General features: G+C 41.7%; 1 protein-coding gene across 2 annotated transcripts in view; it reads left to right on the top strand.

Moving 5' to 3' along the window:
- nck2a (NCK adaptor protein 2a) overlaps window positions 1-24,364 on the top strand; it is a 54,525-nt gene that overhangs the window by 6,272 nt on the left and 23,889 nt on the right. The window contains exon 2 of one of the 2 annotated variants that reach the window (XM_072685182.1): window positions 13,737-13,781. The exons of the other annotated variant lie outside the window; for it this stretch is intronic. The gene's annotated coding sequence lies outside the window, so the exon portion shown is untranslated. The remainder of the gene's footprint in view (window positions 1-13,736; window positions 13,782-24,364) is intronic. 2 annotated transcript variants of the gene reach the window in all.

Below are 24,364 nucleotides of genomic sequence, written 5' to 3' on the forward strand. Positions count from 1 at the left end.
CCTCTTGAAGTAGATCGTTATCCTGCTGTAAATTGCCTAAATTGGCTGCCACTGTATCCGAAATAAATGCTGGATCGGATATTGGAGCAAGGAAAAAAAAGAATGATTTTGATCTGGTCCTGTAACAGATCTAGCCTGAAACACAGTACAGTCATACTGTGTGATGTTATGTTGTTAGCAGTGTGTTATTCATGTTGAGGTGGCAGTTCTAGTAGTTTGGTCTTCTTTTATATGCTCATAGTCCACATTATTGGATGCATTTTATCTGCTGAAAATCAAGCTTTTACAGCAGTTATGTCTTGGCCCATGTTTTCTGCTTTAGTTGTGTGGTTATTGTGGTCATGGAAGACTCTACAAAGGGGATGAGATGTTAAGATAAGATGGTAAGTCTGATAAATGCCGCTACAGCCAAAAAATGCTCTGCATGTTTCAGACATGATTTGTATTAAATTATAGTGTGTGTCCACTGGTACGTTCGCCAGGCCTTGAATTCTGCAAGGCAAGTGTTTTGTGTGTCTCCCAGCTAGCTTACTCAGAACTCTCCATTCAGCTATCTCTCGAAGAACGGCAGCCTAAATATACTTTAACGTCTCCATAAAAGGGTGTAATTACAGTGTTTATGGACTTGGCCATGTCTTGCAAGAACGCAGCCTAGCCCCAGATAGTTTGCGGTTTAGGATTTTTGTAAGTGTTTTGATTTATCATATGTTAGCAAGTTAAGGGTACTCCTTTCACACCACTGGCTGGATATCGACATGTTTGAGTTTAAGTGTACCCCTCCATTAAACTACAGACTTTTGGCTGTGGTTGTTTATGATCGATTATATGAAACTGAATCAACTGAATGTCTCTGCCTCTCATTTATAATTTCACATGGGGATGTCACAGTGGGAGAGAGCAGACTGTATTTGAAACATCACATTACAACACAGATTTTGTGGCTCATAGTGGGAAATTGCTTCTTTGTGACCTGCCTGACCGCGTTAAATTGTAATCTTTCCCAAAATAAGAGAGTCCTCATAAGAGAGAAGAGGCCCATCTTGCAGGCCCAGGGGACAAACAGCCCTGTCTAACAGATCAAGCAGATGATGGCGGTCAGAGGTCAGGGTATTATTTTTACCCTAATCATTTGCAGCCTTGAGCAGCCATTAGCAGTGAAGCTGACTCAGTAATACGGGATGCGTAGCAAGTTCGTGCGTGCGAGAGGAATTGTCCCTCTGCTATTGGATTTGTGCTTGGTTGAAAGTGGTTATCTGTTAAAGCTATCAAGGATCATTATTCCCAAAGCTGTTCTTCCAGCGCAGCAGAAATCTCTCTTTGCTGTTGAGATTGCACATGAATGCTCTAGGCCTTCATGTGCTAAAATAATGGATTTAAATGTGATCTATTTTTATAAGGAATATATATTATAAGAAATATATATATATTTCTTTTTTCATTGAATAATGATTGACCGTTATTAACAGGCCCCAGATTCTGACTACTGTCTGTGTGTCTCAGCAGAAATCAAGATTTAACAGACCAGGCTACATTTTTTCAGTTTTCAGTTCTGGCGAGCCTGTGCTGGCCGCAGCCTCAGCTTTCTGTTCTTGGCTGAAATAAGTGGAACTCGAACCCAGCCTTTTGTGCTGAAAATCCCAGGAGAGCAGCAGTTATAGAAATGCTCAGTCCAGCATTTCTGACACCAACAGCCCTGATCTGATTCTAATGGTTTCTGATGATATGAGCATTACCTAAAGCTGCTGGCTTGTATTTGCCTGATTTTATGCTTTGCCCTGCTTTAATACGACTGATGAGTAAAAGGTATACAGGTCTTCCTAGCAAATTGCTCGATGGGTGTATGTTTACTTGCATTAGCAGTAAGATGGGCGATATGGTAAAAATATTACATCACAATATTTAAAGACATTTTCCATTTTCAGATAAAAACAAAAAAAAACCTAAAAACAATATTGATGCAGAGCAAGTTTCCCTCAATCTACTATAGCCATGAGAAAATGTGTTAGGATTATAGTCCTCTTGTACCCTGTGGTGGCCTTGTTGCTCCTGCGGTTTGGGGAAAGTAGACTGAGGTTGTTTTTCTACACATGGGAACTAATCTGTCCATTTGTCGCTATTACTGGCTAATTAATGGACTATTTTTAAAACGCTGCCTTGTGAGCGATTACTCAGGGGATTGGACTGGGAATTTGTCCCTCCGCTGAACCTCTTCCTTTTGTATTCTCTGTCTTGAACTCATATGGTAACATGAAGCATCTCTGTCTCTCTTGGCTGCCACCCACTACCTGCTGGCAGCATGGTTTCTTCCTCACAGTAATCGCAATAAGCCAGCTTCCAGTGAGCTTTCTCTCTCTCTCTTTCCTTCTCTTGTCTCTGTCCCACAAATATCTCTCAAAACCTTCCCGGTCTACCTCCCACTTTAGCCAGTTCTGCTTCCGTCTCCATCCTGAATCCTGTTTGTATCTGCTCATTTCATGCCATCTGTCTGAATTGTATGCGGATAAGATTTGAATCATGTACATTTGGTAGTCAAATGCTTTTCCAGTTGGTTGGATTGAAATGCAACTGCTGGTGTGTGATTTAGAAGTCTGTTCATAACACTGCAATTAACCATTAGACTAGGCAATACAGATGGTCACTACCTTAAAACACTGTTATGATGTAATGATGTGTCCCTGTTGGGAGGGGGTATGGTTTGGAAATATTACTTAGTGAGATGGATGCATACTAAAATGTCAGTCTGTGTCAGTTTACATAGTTTACACACTTCCCATACATATGACCTGTAATCCTGATACCTCCCAAATGACCAGATGTAAGCCAAGTCATACGTTCTACAATTCTGGATAAATTTGCCCTTGTACAAGTGGTTCTCAGTCAATCCTCAGGGGAATTGTTTTTAAAACTTATAGACCTGAACTTGGTAACTTTGGTAAAAAGTGTAGTTTAAATGTTGAAAACTGGAAATGGAGTAAGTATATGGACTAGTTGAGGGGCCTTAAGGACTGGATTGAGGACCGTACTTTGTACCATCCCTGGGCAGTGGGCCTAATCTCCTTTAGAAAAGGGTAGCTGCCTTCCACTCGCTCACTCACTCACACGCTCACACTATGTTTAACTTAAATGAACACTATGAGGTGAGGGGTGCTGTCATAGCCAGACAGACACAAGAGAAGCTTGGAGAGTGTCGCTAGACACCGCAGATAAGGTTGCACCCCTTTTACTGTCCACCTACTTTTACTGGGGAGGAGGGGTCATTCATTCATTCTCTAGCCATAAACACCCTCAGAAGGTCTCGTTATAGGGCAATTAAGGGTCGATCACAGCTTTGCACCCTCTCTTAACTGCATGGCTGGTTTTGAATTTCCACTCTGAAGTGGCCAGTCTGAACCGAACTGGCTGGCGAGAGATGGGGAAAGTGGGGGCTGGGGGCGGGGCATGAAATTTAACACCGACTTGAAGAGCTCCATAACAGGCCAGGCAGTAAGAGCTCTGCTCCGCTGGTCCATCTCCCTTGCTGATTAAACTGCACACACACACACACGAGAGTCATACACACATACATGTGTGCTTTCTGTAGTTGATCAGTTGTGACCGTACACACAGTAGTTGGTGCCTGTTTGGAAGCGCTGGCAGTGTGTTAGAGAGGCAGTGGGAGAAAGATTAAGTGACTGTCTGATGGACATGGGTGGCCTGAGGGGTGTGTGTATGTGTGTGTGTGAGAGAGAGAGAGTTAGTGGGAAGGAGAGATTTCAAGACCTAACCTGTCTCCGCTAACCCCATAGGTGAAGGTCATGACCACCAATTTGTGCTGTCAACCACAAGAGAAAGCAAAAAGGATATTGAGTTAAAGGGAGTTTAAGATAAAGGCAGGGACAAAGATTGAAGAAAGTGGAAAATGGGGGATGGGACTAGAAAGACTGATACAGAAAAACGCACACACACACACACACACACACACTTACCCTGAACAAAGTGAGACCCATGCCGTAATTGGGAGGAGGAGAGAGGGGAAAAAAAAGGGAGAAGAGATGGGGAAAATTGGGCTTTACATATTACTGCTGTCAGACTGTGCTGGAAAAGCTAATAGTGTGCTGTCGTGTTTATCACAGAGCTGATTTGCTGTAGTGTTTGCGTCTCATTTGTTTGATGAGCAGACTTTGCCCACTGTTTTCTGCTTGTTGGGCAAAGTTCAGAGTGAAAGGAAGACAGCTATATAGAATAGGTTGATTGATTTTGCATTCAAGTAGCTGGGACCTGCAGAATAGAGGTATAGCAAGTTTCACTTTTAAATCCTGAACCTAGGGTTGGGCAGTATGACGAGAGCTTATCATATTATGATAAATTTGTTATCGTGATGCACAGTACCTTTTTTTTTAGCTCATTAAGGATATCATCAGCACTTAAAAACACTCATCAGTTGCATGTTTCATTATCAGCTGTGTAATTAGTCCTGTGTAATTGGATGAAGTGTTGCATATTTTGTATAAATATTTAAATATCTACAGCTGCTGATTAATTTTGTCTGCATGCCAAAATGTAGAGATAAATATTGTGTATCATGAAAATGTATCATTAACTTATTTGAAGGTAGCATAGAATACATGTATTCAGTATTTTAAGTTGTTGACTTTGATTGGGCGGAACATTTATGACCCTACACTCTTAAAAATAAAGGTGTTGTGAGGGGTTATTTGAGTGAAGCCATAGAAAAATCTTTTTGGTTCCATAGACAAACAGTTTTGTTAAAAAGAGGGACCTTTGAAGAAGTTTAAAGAAGTCAGTGTAAAAGGTTCTTTATCAATTTAAAGGTTTGCCATTGACACATTTAAAACAGTGGTTCTTTGTAGAACCAGAAGTGGTTCTACTATGGCTGCATTTGCAGTTATCAAGCTGAAGAGAGAGAAGCTAGTCAGGTTGGGATAGCTTTCAGCCTAGCATGGATACATTACTCACATACAGCTATTGGGCTCCTCTTCTGTGGACACTGGTGCAAGAAAAGCTACGGTCATGAAGCCTGGTTTGTGTAGCAGCTCTTTTTACGATATCGAGTCTGCTTACTATTGCACTGTCGTAGCAAAGATTGTCCCTGTAAATGAACCACAAGAATCAACAACGCTACGTTCGTCCAAAGTGCTTGTTCTGTTCTGCTGTGTCACGGTTTAGTTGTGAAAAGACTTTCTTTAGTGGACTGGGTGTGTATACATTTTGGAGGAGTAAATATCATGTGAAGTCATGAGAAGTGCCACGTAACACTCCTGGATTGAAGGTTCCAGGAACATTCATGGTTATCGCACTGCTTCATTGGGCGTCCTTCTGATATCCTGCAGTTTGCCCTCAGTGGCGCTTTGCTTTCCTGAGTTAGGCTGAGTGTTGGAACAGGCAGTGGCACCTGAGGAAGTCAAGGTACCAATTAACTATGTTTGCACAGTGGGATTGGAACATGATGTAATCTACCTGACTGCAGCCTTCTTTCTCTCTAAAATGACCTTTGAACATGGGCGAGGTTATGATTACAAGATTACCGTTGCCAGGCGACAGTTTCTAAGGAAACCCATGTATTACACCCTTGTCGCAGTTCTTCAAGGGGACGCCACCACTGAAGCTCACCTTTTCACATACTAGTGGAAGAGCTGTCATATTCCCTCGCCTCAGAGGGCTTCTCTCGCCATTCACCTTCTTACCATCTGCTCTGGTCTCACTTCTCTGAGCTGCAGCCTGTAACTGAGTCTTCCCTCTGCAGGAATGGTGCCAGACATGTCCATGCTGTGATCAGGTGAGAGTCACACTATGATCACTGAGGTCGGTAATGGTGAAGTCAGCTCTTTCAGACCTTGCCATGTTGATCCAAGCCTAGCTTTAGAGCTCCTGTAGGCTGACTAAGCTTTGGTGACTCAGAACTGGGCAGCAGCAGGCTTAAGTACCATCAATTATCAAAAAGAAGAAGTTGACTGTCAGCAGCCTGCTAATGAGCATGTACCCACTACTACTTGCTGCTCGTACATGCATGTGTGATGCTGCGCTGCTCATACAACTATCAGCGCTGAGCACTGTAATGTAGTTTTTTCCCATGACGTAGTGCACCTCCGAAACCCTACTGAAACTTTCACAGTCTAACAATGTTCCTTCATTTCCACACACTGATATCACAAATATGACAATGATGCTTGAATGGCAAAAATGAATTTATTCAATGAAGTAATTGCAAAATTGACTGACTATTCCTAACCACTGTACACTAAACGATGATGTTGTTTACAGGCTGTCTTTAATTGGCCTAAATCAGAGGTGTCCTGTTTAATCCACAAAGGGACTGCAGGTTTTCTCTCCAAACAGGCCAGAGCACACCTGATTCTAATAGTTTAATCAATTGGCCTCAGCCTTCAAACTATTGATCAGGTCTGCTCCAGTTTTGTTGGAATGAAACCCAGCACCCTCGCCCCAGTCCTTTGTGAACAAGACTGGATAGCTTACTTGTAAATCGATCTTTTGTCATAATGTGTGCAGATCAGGTCGTTGTAATAGAAATACAAACACCACCTACTGGAAAATATAGTTATGTGAAAAACAGTTCCTTTTACGGACCAGATGGGTTTTTATGTCCTAAAACCAACTGATACATAAAACCATAGCATTGTGATTGTGCAAGTTCTCCTATTTAGAAAGATAAGAGAGGTCTGTAATTTTAATCATAGGTACACTTCAACTTTTGTAAATTATGGTGGAAAATAAGTATTTGGTCACCCACAAACATGCAAGATTTCTGGCTCTGACAGACCTATAACTTCTTCTTAAAGAAGCTCTTCTGTTCTCTATCGTTACCTGTATTATGGCACCTGTTTGACCTTGTTATCTGTATAAAAGACACCTGTCCTCAAACAGCCTCAGACTCCAAACTTAACCGTAGCCAAGACCAAAGAGCTGTCGAAGGACACCAGGAAGAATATTGTAGACCTGCACCAGGCTGGGAAGAGTGGCAGTGGAGGCAGTGGAGTTCTGCACATTATGCTGATATCTGTGCAGACCCACTAAACTGGGGTCAGTTAAGAGACTAGTTGAATCAGGTGTGCTTGAAAAGCAAGAAAAGCATAAAACTGTGCAGGAATCCGACCCACCAGGACAAGAGTTGCCCATCCCTGATATAGAGTGTAGACATGTGTACTCCTTGTAGCATTTCCATTATTTCAGTGTTGCTCCGAACAGCCTTAATGCTAATTTAAGTGTTGTGTGAGCTGGACTTGCTTCCATCCCCATTGTCTTCCATGTTCTTGAGGCCTTTGGCGGTATTTGTGCAATGTAGCCCCCTGTGTTTTCTGGGTGGTATGGCCCTGTGGCCATGACTCTGTTTTGTGTGTGCTGCAGTGTGAACTGCATGTTTGCTGAGGGTGCAATGCAGGGCTTGTTTATTTATAAGATGCAGAGAGGTCAGTGCGGGTTTGGTCTCTCTAGCGCTCTCTCTTGACTGTTCTGCTATGTCCCACTCTTACAGTGACCCCCACACACACACTTGCATCATTCCTTTCTACATTAGCATGTAGAGATATGTGCTGATGAAGCTGTGTGCCAGTGTGCACTGGACAGATGCCAGGGGGCAGCCTTAACTATGGAATGTATATCAGGCCTAGCCACTGTTGCTACAGATCTGCCCTATGTTTAATTAAGACCACCACAGTCTTCTGGCTATGTGCCTTGGTAGGGGCTGTGTGTTGGAAGAAGATTATTATTATTATATCTTTTTTTTGTACAGCAAGGAACGACACATGCTTTAATGCTGTTTACAGAACGTATTTTAAATCCTCACAGAAAAGCCATATAGAGATTGTTTAGATAGGCTTGTTTTACAGTGATTGATGGAGTGGTGAAGTATGTGCCAGTATATCGATTGTCTGAGCTGTGAAAGAAGGCATAATCACCTGAGAGGGTAATTGTAGGCCGAAGGCTGGACATAAAAAATGTAAGGATCAATCTCACTGTGAAGCTCTGTGCATTAGGAGGGTAGAAACGCTGAGAGCTGCGCGAGGGCGAACTCTCTGAGCCCGTCTGTTCAAGTGACCTGACCTGAACCTGCAGGCCTGACACCAGAGGCTTGGACTGTAGCCAACTCCCTTTTCATACTGAGTAGAGCCAGAGCCTGGCATTCAACCCCCCTCCCGCACACACACACACCCCACCCCATGTTCTGTGTTTCCTTTTTGCACTGCAGTATTGTCGATGGCTTAATCAGGCTGTCCCAAATGCACTCACCTACAAAACCTTTCCACGCAGTGATTTATGTTCTGCCCTTTGTGGTGACACTTCTCTTGTTTCTGTGTGTTTGTGCTGGCAGTTAGATCTGTCACAGTTAAAAGCACTTATTGAACCAGTTACAAGACACGTTGGTTGCCATTTTGCTCATGAACTCCACTCCTGTTTAATACTGCAATCGTGCTGTTGCTCTTTCCCCACGCCACATCCAGAGACTCGTCCAGCTCTGCCGGCTGCCGAAAGCCATCCATACCACTGTTTACACAGGAAGTGATGTGTTCTCTGACCTCACCATTTCCTGTACAACTATGTGTTTGTCCATTTGGTCAAATGTCACATTCCAGGGCTGAATTTGGCAATGAACGCACATACTGTCCTCTGCTTTCACTCCCCTTACCTTTCCTGCTTTCACTGCCTGGTCTTCCTCCACTTCGGCTCTTTGTCTAATCATATGTAGTCTTTTAGACCATGGGTCCTTTCAGGACATGTTGACACATATCCAGATATTTCTGAAAACACTAGGGATGCACAATTGTTTTTTGTTCTGTTCTTCAATATTCAGGACCCCACAGGACCACCGCAGAGCAGGTTTTATTTGGGGGTGGGTGGATCATTCTTAGCACTGCAGTGACCCTGACATGGTGTACCTGATACTGACCTGTACCTGTACGTCTGCAATTATTAAATCAGCCAGTCGGGTCCCACTTCTGTCAGCCAAGACCAGAAAGCTGAGGCTGCATTCAGCACAGGCTCTTCAAAACTGGACAGTTGATAACTGGAGAAATGTAGACTGATCTGATCTGATGAATCTTGATTGAGCACAGTGATATCTGTGTGTTTAGTTGTCCATCACCATTAAAACATGGAAAATTGAATTTTATCAATTCCAAAGCCTAGAGAGTTTCCCCCAAATGCTTGACCTTCAGTTATCTAAAATATAATTATTTTCATGTGGATAATTTTAAGAGCAGTCATAGAAATAAACAGTGTTTAAAAACCTATGTGTATGTGTGGATGAGTATTTAGTGTTTTTTTTCTTATTATATGTAGCTTACAAAGTTCCATCCCAGATAACTTGATGACTGTGCAATTACGAGGATGTAGCCTAACCACTATGCAATATTAAATTGGTGACTAACGATGCTGAATACTGCCTACGGTTGTGTGTCTTGTAAACAAAGTCTAAACCTGACTCTTGTAGGGTCTTGAGTAAGCCTAATTGGAGGGCACATTAATTGCCTGGCCTGGGGATCTGTAGAGTGGAACAGTAATTACTGAGCTGGGTGCCTGACTAAAGCTCATTCCCCCGTCCTGCCCAGTGCAGTCATGAGGGTTGTCACATATTGAGTGATTTTGCATTGCTGGTTTATTAGGCAGTGTGAAAGGATCAGGGACAGCTACTTAGCTTAGCCCCCAGCTGAGAGAGACACGCTGCGAGGGGTGGGCAGTGTTGCAAAGAACAAACGCACACCCATCTCTCTTTCAGCAGAGCTGCTTGAGCTGGGCCGGCCCTGCCACCCTCATTTTATTGCTATTGTTCAAGCCGCCTCAGATCTCTTTAGGAAATCAACAGGAACATAGAGTCGAGCAGCGGCAGAGAGACATTTTTATATATTGTGAGTGTGAGTGTTCCATTCTCATAAATCCCATATGTACCCCTCCTGCCTGTAGCTCTTACTAGGCTGGCACATGGCTTAACAGTGACATCATCTGCAGGAAGATATTGATGGAAAATGAGATGGAGAACTCTGGCCAGAAAAACGGGGGGCGGAATCTAGCCTTCGTAGGAGGAAAATGCGCAGTGACTGGGAAGCACTCCTGGAGAGTCTCTAACAGGGCAAGATGAGATTGTGCATGTAAGCCAAGGGCTGATTTAAGCTTTATAATTTAGGATATTGCTGTCTTTATACTTTACTATTCTGTACTTACTATTATTTACTGAATATTTACATTTCAATCCATTTTCACACAGCAAAAATATGGAATGAACATGTGCCTTATGTTAATGTCATTGCTGGCTAACAATAACCAACAAACATACACAATATATTCATGTACCTTCACACAGCAGTTTCTCTGGACATTGTGTGTTTTAATGATGACTGGACCAGCAATGTCTAAATTCACATACTCATTAACTTATTTTTTATTTATTTGTATATAAAGTACAATAATTTACACAAAACTGTGCTTTAAAGTCTCTAACAACTGATGCGTACACTAGTGACCGCATGGCTGCCGCGATTAGTCAACACCGTTGAAGACCTTGATGCTAAAAATGCGCTGACCTCAATATTTTAAGCAGATTTATTTAGTTTTTTAGATCTCTAAAACACCTCAGTTCAGATAAATACTTTACTGACCACTACGTAGCTAACTGTCTCATGAGGTCAGCCATTTATGGCTCCAGTCCGATCAGCTCCACTCAAAGCTATAAAAAAAAAAAAAAAAAAAAAATTACATTTTTCGTCAGACAAAACAGGTTTTTAAAAATTGTCAAAGACTAAAGGCATCAAAAGTTGAACTTGAAATTAGCACAAAACATAAAGGTGGTTTATACTCTGGGCACAGTATGAAGAAAACGTGTAAGTCACAAGCACCTGAATAGAAAACACACAATCCCTTTGGCCTCGCATCCACAGAACCAGCGTTTATTAACCTTTGTTAGGGAAGCTTGTTGTAGCTGCTAAATTTGCTTGTTATTAAAGCAATATATAATTCTCCCTGCTACCTTAGAACCTTAGAATTTCCAGTGACTCGACGGGAAAAGGTCAAGGCTAGAATCTGGGCTTTTACGTTGATTGACGGAACCAGTGCCAGTGTTTGTGTTTGGGCACGTTGGGTTTGACGGGATATAAACCCTACCTAGTTCCTCTATTCGGATATTATTTTCAGCACATAAATATTTTAAGGCATAAATACACTAGACCACACACTTTGATTAGGGGTATAAATACCCAACTGCATTGCTGAATCTTACTCTGAAGTTCTTGTTTAAAACTACCATTTTGCACTTCAAATGTAAATCTTTATTTACCCTGTTTTGTAAAAATAAACATTTTAATTGCACAATTTAACAAGTGCACAATATTTTGGAGGAAAATTAATTGTTTAGATGAATCGACTAGTCAGCAAAATAATCAGTAGATAAATTTATAGAGAAAATACTTAATAGTTAATGGTTTCTATGGTATCCCACTGCTTTGCAGAAATACAAACCATGCTTATATTTACATATGTTTAGGATGATCAACAACATGGCAAAAAATTCAAGGGAGATGAGGGAGAAGAAAAACTTCCTCCACACATGGACACAATCACTGCCTTTTTGTCTGAGCTCCTATAAATGCTATGTCAGTGGACAGCTCAGCACTATTGTAGAAGAGCACTTAACTGCTAATTTTGTTACGTCAGCTAACAAACTCCCACTTTGGCCACCCAGAAAGAGTGAGTGCCAATCATACTGTCTTGGACCCTCTGCCATAAGTGTCTGTGGCATCTCCAGGGAACAATACCCGCAATTTTCTGATGATGGGAGCAAAATAACGTTTAGTCAACTTCAGATCCTAATATATTTGTTCAGAGCTCACCAGTTTCAGTTAGTAATTAGATCAGATTGATTTGGATGTGAAGAGATGAGACCGTGAGTGTTTCTGCTGTTTCAGCAGAAGTACAGCACTTAGTCAGTCATGCAAGCTGTGTGTGGACACACTGCCAGACTGAGCCCTCTAGGAGTCGAGAACACGATCTGCTCTCAAAGAGCCACTTCCTCTATGCTCCCATAGTCTCTAATCCACAGTCCCATAAGCCACAGAACTGTCCAGATCAGTGACACACGGGGATTGCGTAATAACCACCCTGCAGTCCCCCTCTGGCTTGTCCCCAGAGCCAGGCTGGTAGGGCCGATAGGACAGGGTTGCACGCTGTTGCTCTGTGAGCTGTGCTGTTTCTTTTCATTAGCCTTTTTTCAGCGAGTATATCTGATGTGCTAAGTGCCCAGACCTGCCCTGAAGATTAACAGGATGGTGCCAACAGCTAATGCTGCTGCCCAAACCACGTTGACAGTAAAATGCATGTTGATGTTTGCCCAAATGTCTCCTCAAATTATTAGTCTTTCATGTGGAAGGTCCTTAGTGGACATGTTGTGTGTCCTCAAGAATATGGCTTCCAAATAAATTATATCAGAAGACTAGTGGCCACCCGTGGACAACATTTCCATTAGCGTGAACATTTTTTTTTTGTTTTGTAAAAAAAGGAAACCAGTTTGGACACTCCAGGAGCTTTGAAGTTTTACCTAGGTGTTCGACACTAATTACATTGTTAGGCTATTGCCGTGTTAGGCACTGTGATTGTTTTTAAGCATAATAAATACTGTGACTCTCTCAATAATTAGAAGCTATAACCTCCTTTAAGCAGAATCTGACTAGCAGTCTGATGCCCACAAAGCCCAAAAACATTTAGGCATTTTTAAGCAGACTGTGGTGGTGCACTGTTCTACTGTGCAGTGGTGGTGCACTGTTCTACTGTGCAGTGACAGCTGCACAAATAGGATCTTCATGGAAGAGCTTAAGGTTTTTCCACAGCCTTTACAGTTCCCCAATATAAACATCATCAAAAATCAGATGGCCCAAGAATCTCACAGAACTAGAAGCCTATTGCATGGAAGAATGGGTGAATGTCTCAGGAACCAAAAAGCAGTGATACTTGTAGTGATACTAAGTACTGACCATGCAGAGTGGCCAGACTTTGTGCTTTATGCCCTTTTCTTTTAAATGGAAAGTGATTTTTGCTTTTGGAAGTCAGGTCATTGTTTACTCCCTTTACAGATATTGTTAATATATTCTAAGGGTGCCCAAACTTTCAGGTCTCTGTATTCTGAATCTCTTGGGGAAGAACAAATGCATCTTGTCTTTCTCATACTCACAGGCAATCTGTGACATTTCTATGCCGTAACAGTTTAAATCCATTTGGCTGAATCATTATTCAGGGTATTTGCTGCAGCATTTACTGAGAGGTTTATTAGAATGATAAATGTGCTCACCTGACTACACTGTTAGCTGCTGTACGAGAAGCTGGCATAGCATAGATGCATTTCGAGTTTCCTGGCTCTGATTAATGTTTCCCACTACTTAAAGGAGATTTCTGTGTTTGAACGAACACAAAAACAAAACGTTGTGTCTTGTCTGACGTTGTGTGGATAAAACAGCATCAGTGTAATTTAGTTTCAAGTGAATCCAGAAAGGCTGCCCACTGTGTTTTTTGTTTACTGTATGAGGTCAGTGTTTTGGTTTCTTAGCTGTAAGACTGTTTGTGTCTCTTTCATTCGTCTCCCTTTTGGCACAGAATGTTCCAAAACTGCTTTTTTCAATAAATTGACTTCCATTTTTAGTTCTCCAAGAGTTCTCTAAATGCTGTCTCTCCTCATGCTGTGCTTTCATCTGGTAAAGACTTTGTAAATGTTATATTTCAGGAGTGTCTTTATGTTTCATCAGATCCTGTGTGGAGCAGATGAGTGGGAGGTGAATGCTGGCAAGCAGGTATGATTGTTGCGGATAGACTATGAAGGCAGGGTGAACGGTTCTGTAATACTTTATATTTCAACACATTACAGCTGTCTAAAGTTTTTGTTAGCCGGCGGTCTGTCATGTCTTGCGGTATTTCTTATGAGGGTGGGGGAAAATAAGATTCTGAGATGCGCCTTGTGTGGATATGGACGATTCTGAATCAAATTCTGAGTCGATTCTGAACCTGAAAATGTTAAGGATTATTGTCTAAAAATTAAATGGATAATGTAATGTTGGCTGAACACGAAAGGTGACCTCGGAAGTGTGGAAGTGTAGTGCCGGACAGTCTGTGGAGTAAACATGACATCCATTTTTTTAATTAATTGAGATCCAGGGCTTTTACGTTGTGACGCACACTTTGGAGCCGAGACACAGCAGCGTCCCGTCTCGAAGATATTTTACTGACAAAGCGATCCTCACATTCTACAACCAGACCAAAATCAAAGTCATTGAATCACTGAAGAAAATAAGTAGGATGGCTCTAACGTGTTGCTGGACATTCACTGCCCCAGACTCCTAGGTCTCTGTAACTGCGCATTTACTCACTGATGAGTGGCAGCTAGTGCCACGTGTGCTCCAAACAAGAGCAGTGAATGAGAGCCACATGGGTGCAGATATGGCTGAGCTGCTAAAGAATGTAGCAGAAGAACAGCAGATCTCTAAGAAGCAAATAGTGTTAGTTACTGATAACGCTCCAACATGGTAGTTGCTGCTGACCTTGGTAAATTCCTACATGTTCCTAAGCCCACATGCTAAACCTGGCTTCTCGGCAAGCGCTCATGTCGCCCACTGTGTCGAGGCATTTTCCACCGCAGCCCCACTGCAAAACCTTTCAGTTGACTTGCCACTTCGCTTCCATTTGTTTTATTAATAGAAGATATTGAAAGTAAATTCATTATGGATCATTACAAACACTTTTCTCTAAAAGTACCAAGTAGAGTCACACAGCGAGAAAAAAGAAGCCAAGATGCATCAATAATTGTTTTCGAATCGCTTTGCAACCCCCCTGAATCACAATCGAATTGTGAGGTGCTTCGAGACTCCCACCCCTACTGTTTAGCAATCAGGCTGTGATGAAAGACAGTGCTCAGGTTTTCATTTCTACATTAGGAGAGACGTTCTGTTGCCTTTTTCGGCATCTATGCCATGTTTTTTTCAGGACATTTCAGACTGCAAGGTTGGAGAAGAAGCTATTGAGGTGTTAAGAATGGAAAGTGTCATGTGTTTGCCAATGTGTGTTTTTAAATAAGTGAGTTGAAGTGATTATGAAGGCCATAAAAGCAAAACATTGGGATTAGGTATGTGCACGGTTACTTGAGTAGTCGTAACCTCTGGACATAGCCGAGCATGCAGCCTTTATTGGCACTGGCACGGCTTTTTGGTAATTCTTTTTTGCCAACTATGGTGTTAAGTTTCTCTGACAGACTAACAGGTTTGCCACATTGCCCACTAGGCAGAAAATAACTTGTAAAGAAGAGGATGACGAGTTCTTTTTAGCGTCATAGAATTTAGCTCTGTAAGGTCATTAGCTAAAGGCAGAGATCATTACTCATCTGACAAAAAACTACTGATTTTCCCAGAATTAAGTTGTATTTACCTTAGTATTCAAAAGCCTAACAATTTCCCTAATATTCAAGATTCAGCAGAATTTCCCTTAATATTCAAAAACCCATGAAATTCATTTCTTCTCAGTATTCAGTAGTATTTTCCTTAGTATAGTACTAAAGACTTTTCAGCCTCCTAAAACTAGAACTCTCCAAAAAGTAAGTCTACAGACCTATTTTATTGGCAAAGTCTATTTTTCCCCTTTTTGTTGTCTTTTCTTTTTTTTATTTACGGTTAATGGTTTACATCTGTAATCGTGATTTTTGTATAAATTTGGGCACCACAGTCTTACATTTTTTACAGTTTGCACATCAAGTGGATGAATTCCAATTCACTAAAATTATATTGATTTGTTTCAAATCAGGTTGTTCAAGTTGAGTGAAAAACTCCAAACCTAAGGTGAAAGGGTTTTCATAGTCCAGTGAATCTGCCAGGTACTCTTGAGGGCTGCTGCTATTTTCACGATAGGTGTCTGTGTGTGCGTGTGTATGTGCGTGCATTGGGTGGGGCTGGGGGTGCTCATCAAAGGGAATTATTCAGCACTGTGAGCAGAGTGAGCGCTCCATGGTACAAAGGGAAGGTGAAGGACATGCTCAGTGTGAGGCTGCAGTCGCTGCACAGCCTGGCTCTTGCTCAGAAGTCTGGGAAGAAGAACACGAACAACTTGTGGGGGGGGGCTCTTGTTGTACCCCCTTCGTCTAAGACCGTGGATATAAAATCTCCCATCGCGGTTCTCTTCCTAGCTCTTGTCTTGTCTCTATATCTGTTCAAACAAATGTTACATGGAATCGTGGAATCTCTCTCTGTGGATTAGCCTAAGGGGGGGGGGGGGGGGGGGGGCTATGGTGTAGGTCTGCTGTGCCCAGGCCAGCCTATTAAAGAAATTACCCACATGTCTGCACTGCCTTGGATTATGGCTGACATGCTCCAACTGAGGTACACTGTATATGGAGTAATGAGCGGGAGATGCAGACCTCCATGTGGACCTCTCACAGGGGCTCGTCTCCTGTAACTGGGGGAATGAAATTAAGCTGATCTGCGGTTCTTTTCCATGCTGTCTGTCAGGAGAGTGGCATGCGAAGCAACGGAGAGGAGATAGGAAACTAGTCCACCCGCTCGAGGGGTTTATGGTGGATGCGCAACATGTCGTACGCGCCAGGATTTAATTGGGCATGGACTCAGCAGTGCATATGGCATGCAGCGTGTAAATAATTTCAGATATCATGAATGCAGATTGCGTTATGGGAAATGCTACATTATGAATGAGTGCCAAACCATCTCTGAAATGCTGCTTAATATGCTTGAGCTCGAAACCCTATTTCTCTTGTGGTTCGTTACACAAACAGAACTGAGATGAGACTCTTTTTTGCAGCACTTATTAAACCCCAGTGCGCTCTCTTGCCAGTTGTCCTTTCAGAACATCCTTCCAACTCCGAGTGAAGTGAAGGATGGATGTTGGCTTCTTGGCCTTATTGGATGCAGATCGAATTTCACAATCAGGTCGGTAAGTATTTGGGCAGTGACACAATTTTTGTCATTTCGCCTCTGTGGACCACCACAAACACAATTATAAATATGAGGATCATTGTTAATACTTGTATGCAAACCCCTTGCAGTCAATGACGGGCATTGTTAAGCCTTTACTAAATCTGCTTTCAGTTGCTGCTTGAATCTTTCTGCCCTCAGTTTTGTCTTTAGTAAGGGGAAACCAAGCTCAATTAGACGGCCATTTCAAGGCTTATATATTTTGTTGCCTTTAGAAGTTCTTTGGTTGCTCCAAGGTAGGATTAGATGGTATCCACTTTTTTCATACAGTTATACCGTCTCAAAATAATATACAGTGTACGCTATTACCGTAGAGGGGGTAACCTAATAATTGAGCAAATGCTGTAGGGTTTTACCCCATAGTTTTGGATCTTTAACTAGCTTGGATACAGCTCCATTGACCATCAGACAGTCCAGTGCAGCTGCTGTTCTGCTGAGGTACTGGCACAAGCGTTGTTGATAAAAACTCTAAGTCTAAGAGAACGAAGTCGATCGACTGGTGTCATTTTGAGATACCATCTACATTTTTAAATACCATGGTATACAATATAATCAAAGATTTTGCAGTATGTTTTGGGACTGTACATTGAAACACCATCTTCTCAGTTTTGCAGCATTTGACTGCAGTTGGCTCTGAAAGAGAAAGTAAAGCTCTATACCCATATACATACATCCTGCTACTTCTATTAGCATCCTCAATAAACACCAGTGATTTGGCATCTATAGATGAAAGTGCCATAACAGTGCCTCCACCATGTTTAACAGATGATGTGGTGTTCTTTAAATCGTAAAACCTTTAGTTTCCTTTCCATATTCCATACTCAAATTAATGTTGGTTTCATGTATCGAAAATCTTTTTTCAGATGTCCGTTAATTACCCAGTTTCTTTTGAGCCTGTAAAAGGGAAGGGACTGTGTAAAAAAAAAAAAAAAAACGATTGTAATTCCAACGGTCAATGTAAAATTCCTCTCGAATTAAAGTTGAAAGTCTATACTTCAGTCATGTTTCGATTGCTTCATTGCACAAGGCAAAATTAGAACTTGTCACTGTCCAAATACTTATGCCCCTGACAGCACACAAGCACGACTGTGAAGGTGGAACTGTAATAACGTATTTTTGTTCCACTTTCATCCTAAACAAGCCTGTTTCTTCTAGGCGACATGTGTTCACAGGCCCTGTTTGATTACCTGAGGCTTGTTCTCTTGCTGGAAAAGTGATGGCTTCAATCTTCCTCGGCAAAGATGCTGCTCAGACCTCTCTGTTCACAAGGGCCTTGTTTGGCTCTGTCCATTTTGTGTGTATGTGTGTGTGTGTGCGCGCGTATGCTCCTAATCTCACGCTTGAATCGCAGCACCATGCTTCATCATCGCTGTCCGTCTGAGCAGACAGGAATGAGGCAGAACCTGTAGGCGCATGTTCTGTTTGGATGGCCTTTCAGGCGGTGACTTTTGAACTGAACTTTAAACCGGTTTTCTGTGTGCCTAAGCGTGTTTACACAAGAAGCTGTCATTTTTTTCTTCTTCTTCTTCTATTGAAAACGTTAAAAAACACATGTCAATGTATATAAGAATATGGGTGGTTACAAGGTGTATGCATTTACACCTGGATGACTGTGTTTAATGTATAACATATATATATATTTGTATGTAGTGTGTAAGACACTAAGACATAGCCAGTACCCTTGGTACTAATAGCTGAGGGGAAGAGTGAGTGTGTAGTTCTCCCAGTGGAGCAGTAGGATGAGACATGCTTGGCGAAAACCTCCAGGCTGCTCCAAGTTTCATTCGTTAGCATCTCATCACCAAGATGTGTGTGTGTGTGTGTTTGTCTGTGTGTGTGAGAAAAGAGCCTGAAGTCACACTTGTTCACATGTCTGTAGATGCTGGAGGGGAATTGGAGAACTACTGGGACATTGGGGGGAGTTTCAAGAATTTCCCATCTTTTCTGTGGCAGCCATATGAGCCTATAGGTCACATTGTTTATTGAGTACCCCTGTATTATTGTGGGCCCGATACTGGGTTTGGGTACATGCCTATGCTTTAACATTGCCTCCACCATGTTTAACAATTGCTGTAGTATACTCAACTTAATATTGGCTTCATCTGTCTAAAGTGATCTTGGTGCAGAACTGGTCAAGCTTTGTCAGATGTTTTCTAGCCTTTCTGTTCATGAGTGTTCCCAATTGTTGGCTTCTTGAGGTAAACCCTGATACTGGGTGATGCTGGCTGCAACTAGAAGGCAGTCATAAACTGCTGCGCTGACATCACCTTTGGTTTGAGGCAGTGGACATGGGCCTGACCTGTTTGTTTTGACAGGTGCTAAAGTTCTATGTCGATGTGAGGTGGACCCATGGCTGCTGGTAGGAGACACCTGACTAGGAGTGCATGAATCAGACGGTGTTTGACCTTGAGCAGCGTTGAAGCCAGGAGGGATGTTCACAGGGAAGCCGACCTGCAGAGAGTAAGAGGTTAAACACTCACAGGCAAGATGGTGATGATACTGCAGTGAGACACTAGCAGCAGGACACACAGTCTCCCGTGGGCAAATGGCCTCTAAATTGGGTCTGTCTTTGCCTCAGGACCTTTTCTCTTTCCGTCCACGTCTACTGGAAAAAAGCCACAGCTTGGGAGGAAAGTACACATGGGTACACATGGGTACACCTATCGTGACAATTCAAGACATTTTTATGAACCCTGGTGTGCGTCTTTAGTTTAGTGATTTGGAGCAGTACTGGAACTAGTATTGCCTCATTTGAGTCCGCAGTTCATCAGGACTAATTATGCTGTCTGTTTAATAAGTCATACAGTTGTTATGTTATATAATGTTACGGACAATATCCAAAATATGTTTTCTGACTTAAAGGTGCAATAAAATGCATTTATTCAGTATTTTGAATAATCACACTCAAAATCCACCATGGATTTTGGAGTATACTCCACTTGACACTTCTTTTTTATCTGTGTTACATAATTCATACTCAAAAATTGATTAATATTACTAATTGCAAAATTGTAAAAGTTCTTCCTTTTTTGCTGGGCTCATGAAAACTGACTGGCTGGTTAACAACGAGGTACAGTGATGGCTTACACTTAATTAACATGTCTATCTACCACAATGTCATATTTAGAACTGTTTACCTATTTTTAATAAATAAAATAGTGCTGCTGGGATAAGGTTAGTTTTTCGGCTAGCACAGATTCCTGCTCGCTTTCTGCTCTTTCGCGGTGACAAGGTCTGGTGTTTTTTTTTTTTTTTTTTGCAGAGACTGGCAGTGATATGTATCCTCACCAGTGTAACATATTGGGAAAGACTCTCTAACCAAAAACAACACACTCACAATAAATAAAGAAGATAATACACAAGAAATGTCGCCACGGTCTCATAGTAGGGCTAGAACGTGGGCAGGTTTATGTATATTTTGGGGCAAAAATATTAATGAGTCAAGACTGTTACAAAACAGATTTGAGGCTTTGGAATTGGCCAGTTTTTCAGACATTATGCAGGATTTGCATTTGAAGGAGACAACGGTGTTGGAGGGTCATAAGTATGTCACTTCCATGTACCAAACTCTCATTATTTAACTTCCCGTTCTAGGATACCTATTCTTTGAGTTTGAATGTGTTCATGGAAATATATAACAGTTTGTGAAAACTCAAGTTTTTCAATGATTCGATCTGGCATCACAAACTGAGATGATTCATCTGCTAGCAGATGTTTCTCACCTGTTACATAAGAGAGTTTTTCTAAATCTAAAATAAATCAATAAAAAATAGGCACCAGTTTATTACATGTATATTCTTTCTCTATACATTTGTTTTATTCTTTTTTGTTTTATCCATAGAGCCTGAAATACAGTGTCACGCTTGTGACGAGAGCTTGCAACATGTGGCATGCACCTAGGGGAGTTAATTGGGTTGTGAGATTTATTGAGCGACTTCAAAGCTAGCAGAAATGAGACTACACCCCGCAAAAAGAGGCAACACATATGAGAACAATTACCATCACATGGCTGACTTTTAGAAGGTTTATTAGCCACGTTTGATAACTACGATTAGTTCAGATCTGTAGTTAAAAAAAGCTTTTACAGTAATTACAATAGTTACTTAACTTCAGATTGATTGTAGTCTGTTAAAGGGGCGCAGGAGCTGAAATCAAGTTCTGAGGTCCCAGAGATAATGCGAGGAAATGTTCATGTTGTGTGTTAAGCACCACTAATATTAAAGCAATACGAAGCTTCAGAGTCCGGGGAAGTTGGCCCTCTTCAGACCAGTAGGACCTGACCAGTCTCTACAAAACCACACGCACACAAGCACATACACAAACATATGGGAAGATTTGCGTCCCTCTCCCTAGGGAAAAGACAGATGCTGTATCAGCATGCTGCACATCAAAGCCGTTGTTTGCAGTGCATTAGGCATTTCCGCTATACAGCCTTGGCTTTGTCGGTGTCTGCTTGGGGACGTGCTTTAGCACCCACCCGCTTGCAAACACAAGCACAAATCATCAGAGAACCGGCTCGTTTCTGAGAGCCTAAATTGAGATTTCAAGAAGGCAGAACAACCGAAGAGCACAAACGAGGCGAAGGAGGTGAGAAAGAGGAGAGAGGAAATGCAAGAGTCGCAGCAGGGAGCTGCAGAAAGCCTGTGCAACACAAGGGCCTCTCAGGAAGTGTAGAGGATGACTGAAAGGACAAGTGGGCTTTATGGCAGTTAACAACTAAAGTGAGGAGAAGGAATAAGAACTTGATTCTGAGTTTGGATGAAGGGAAGACGACGTATGTGGTAGAAAGGGAGCTTGTTGGAAGATTCCAACAAACGAGGACAATTTAGTTTAACGGGACTTTTCAACTGCATGGTACCTACACTACTTTACTCAAATCAACTCCCTGCTTTTTTGCTTTTGCATTAGGCAGGTTTGGTACAGTTTTTGTACCTTCCCGCTAGTGGTGCCAAGCGAGCCGTGCAGGCACTATAAAATGATGTGTAACCCTTGCAGAGCACTGATTGGCTAGAGAGAATCGTCTATATGTGACCCAATGCAGAAATATGGTACTAGGTATCAAAAGCAGGGAAAAAAGCAGTAGATACCATGTAATGGGGGAAAGCACCATTAGTTTAAGGATAATACAGTAGTGATCAGGGCTGCAACTATCGAATATTTTTGGAATCGAGTATTCTGATGATTTTTTCATTGATTAATCAAGTAATCAGATAAATTATATTGCAACACAAAAGGCCTCTTAAAATGAGCAAGCAATTGGTTGTTATTACTCTTATGAGGTTTTCATTCAAACTCAACACTTATACTAGATCAAAGCTTAAAACCTTTGGCTGATTGGCTCCAGAACTAAGCTTGTTTAATCAGAATTTCTGTGGAACTTTTTTGATGTACATGGAAAAAACTATGAAATAAAACTTATTTGTCTTTAAGTCACATAAGTGAGATCTTGGTGCATTTGCTGTCTTGCTACTTATCATGCCTGGTCACTATCGACTCGTAACACAGGCTACATATAATTAGCTAGTGTTAACAATACGCTGTAGAGGCTCAGAGTCCGCTTGGAGAAATGCAGTTTCATGTGAGGAGGCTTTCGATTCAGGTGCTCCAGCATTGATGACGTACTGTTATGGTACGCCAGCTCTGTTTTTACACTGCCCTACATTGTCCACCTTACGCAGAGTAAAATGGTCCCACACGGTATCTCTATTTTCCGCCATAGAAAGCAATATAAATTGCGCCACCTTAAATCTTTGAAATGTGGTTGGTGTAAAACAAAATGTTGGAAATATTTGACAAAAAAATTTAATTGTTTTCCTAATACCCAGTGATATAATGAGATTTGCTGATTTCAGTGTTCTAGCAGATATGAGTAATTCTTATTCATTGTAAGTTCAGCTGTCCATTTGTGGGTTTCTTGCTGGTGAAGCCTTTGACTGAGTGGACTCAGTCTAGTTTTCCCAAATCAATTTGAATGCCCCGCCTGCTTGCCCGACACCCAGCACGGAGCAGGCTGGTCCACTGCTGCCATAGCAATCCAGAAACAATAGGCTATGTGCTGAATTGGATAGCAAAGAAAAGGCGAGTGAAAGTGACGTGAGAAACTGCTGAGATCGGGAAAGGGATCTGTGTCCATCGGCTTTTGCTCTCTAATCAGGTCAGAGAGATGAGCGTGAGAGTGATCAGACCTCTGACACACGTGCTGAGGTTACCCACGTCCCTTGTGCAGTGGAGGAGGTGGGACAAAAGAGTAGTTACTCAGTCTGAATGGCTCGACATTCCTGATTGTGAAGGTCACCTCAGAATGACTTTTCTGGTCAGACACTTATTGGTATTATTTCTGTATAGTATAGTAGAAACACATTGTCGCTGTCACACGAAAACCTTATATTTCTAAAATGGATACTTTTCAGGAGAAGAAAACTGAACTTTTAATGGAAGTCGGCGTTTTGGGGCATTTCTATGAGAAGATTTGCGTAAAAGAAATTGTAAAAATGTTGGTTTTGTCACTATATAAGTTAAGCCACACCTACATACATACATATATGTGACTGTACTTTAATATATGGCTGTGTATTGGCATATATTAATAATATTAATTCAATATATTGCAGTACTTTGAGTAAGATCGTGTCTTGCGGGAAAAGTCAAAAACACTTCACAAAATACATAACAAAAATGTGACTTTTTATGTAACCAGTAACTAATAAAGAGTAGACCATGTTTACTGTTGGAGGTTTTGCTCTAAATGTAGCACAAATTGTATATTTCTATTTTGCCAGTAACATTTAGACCTTGCAACGGCTTCTCTCTGCGTAACGGCCATGGGTTTGCTAAAACCCACGGCACCCGCTGAAACTCTGCATATAGGTCCCCATGTTGAATGAGCAATGACAAAAGCAGCTGACTCCCACCCTCAGCAACTGAAAGGTTTTTCCCCCAAAGCTCAAAGAATGTCAGTAAGCTGTAGAGTTATGTCAAAGAGTTTGGGCGGTGTGGTGGAGGCTTAAGATTGCAGAGGTCGTTTCGGGGTCAGAGGCTGATCTAGATTGTTCCTCAGAGATTTAAGGTCCATGTTAACAATAGAGATTCTGTTTTGTGTAACAATAATGAATTCATTAGCTGAGAGGCTAGACTGAGCCATCATAGAAGTAGAACACGAGGAAAAGCACTGCGCTCTAGCAATTTCCTCTTAAATATAATGATGAGATGTAAATAAACAAAAGACTCATTAAACTGTGAAAGAACTCTGTGCAAGACTGAATCGGGGACAGCTTTGTTTTTCAAAATCCAATTTAGTCAATGTGTTAGTCCTTGCGGTTCTCCTCTTGTTGTTTGCAGTATTCTTCGCACAGACCCAATTTGTTAGCACAGTCCACATATCATAGGGTTGAGGTCAGGTCTTTGGG

This window comes from Salminus brasiliensis, chromosome 8, assembly GCF_030463535.1.
Source record: "Salminus brasiliensis chromosome 8, fSalBra1.hap2, whole genome shotgun sequence".
Classification (NCBI taxonomy): domain Eukaryota; kingdom Metazoa; phylum Chordata; class Actinopteri; order Characiformes; family Bryconidae; genus Salminus; species Salminus brasiliensis.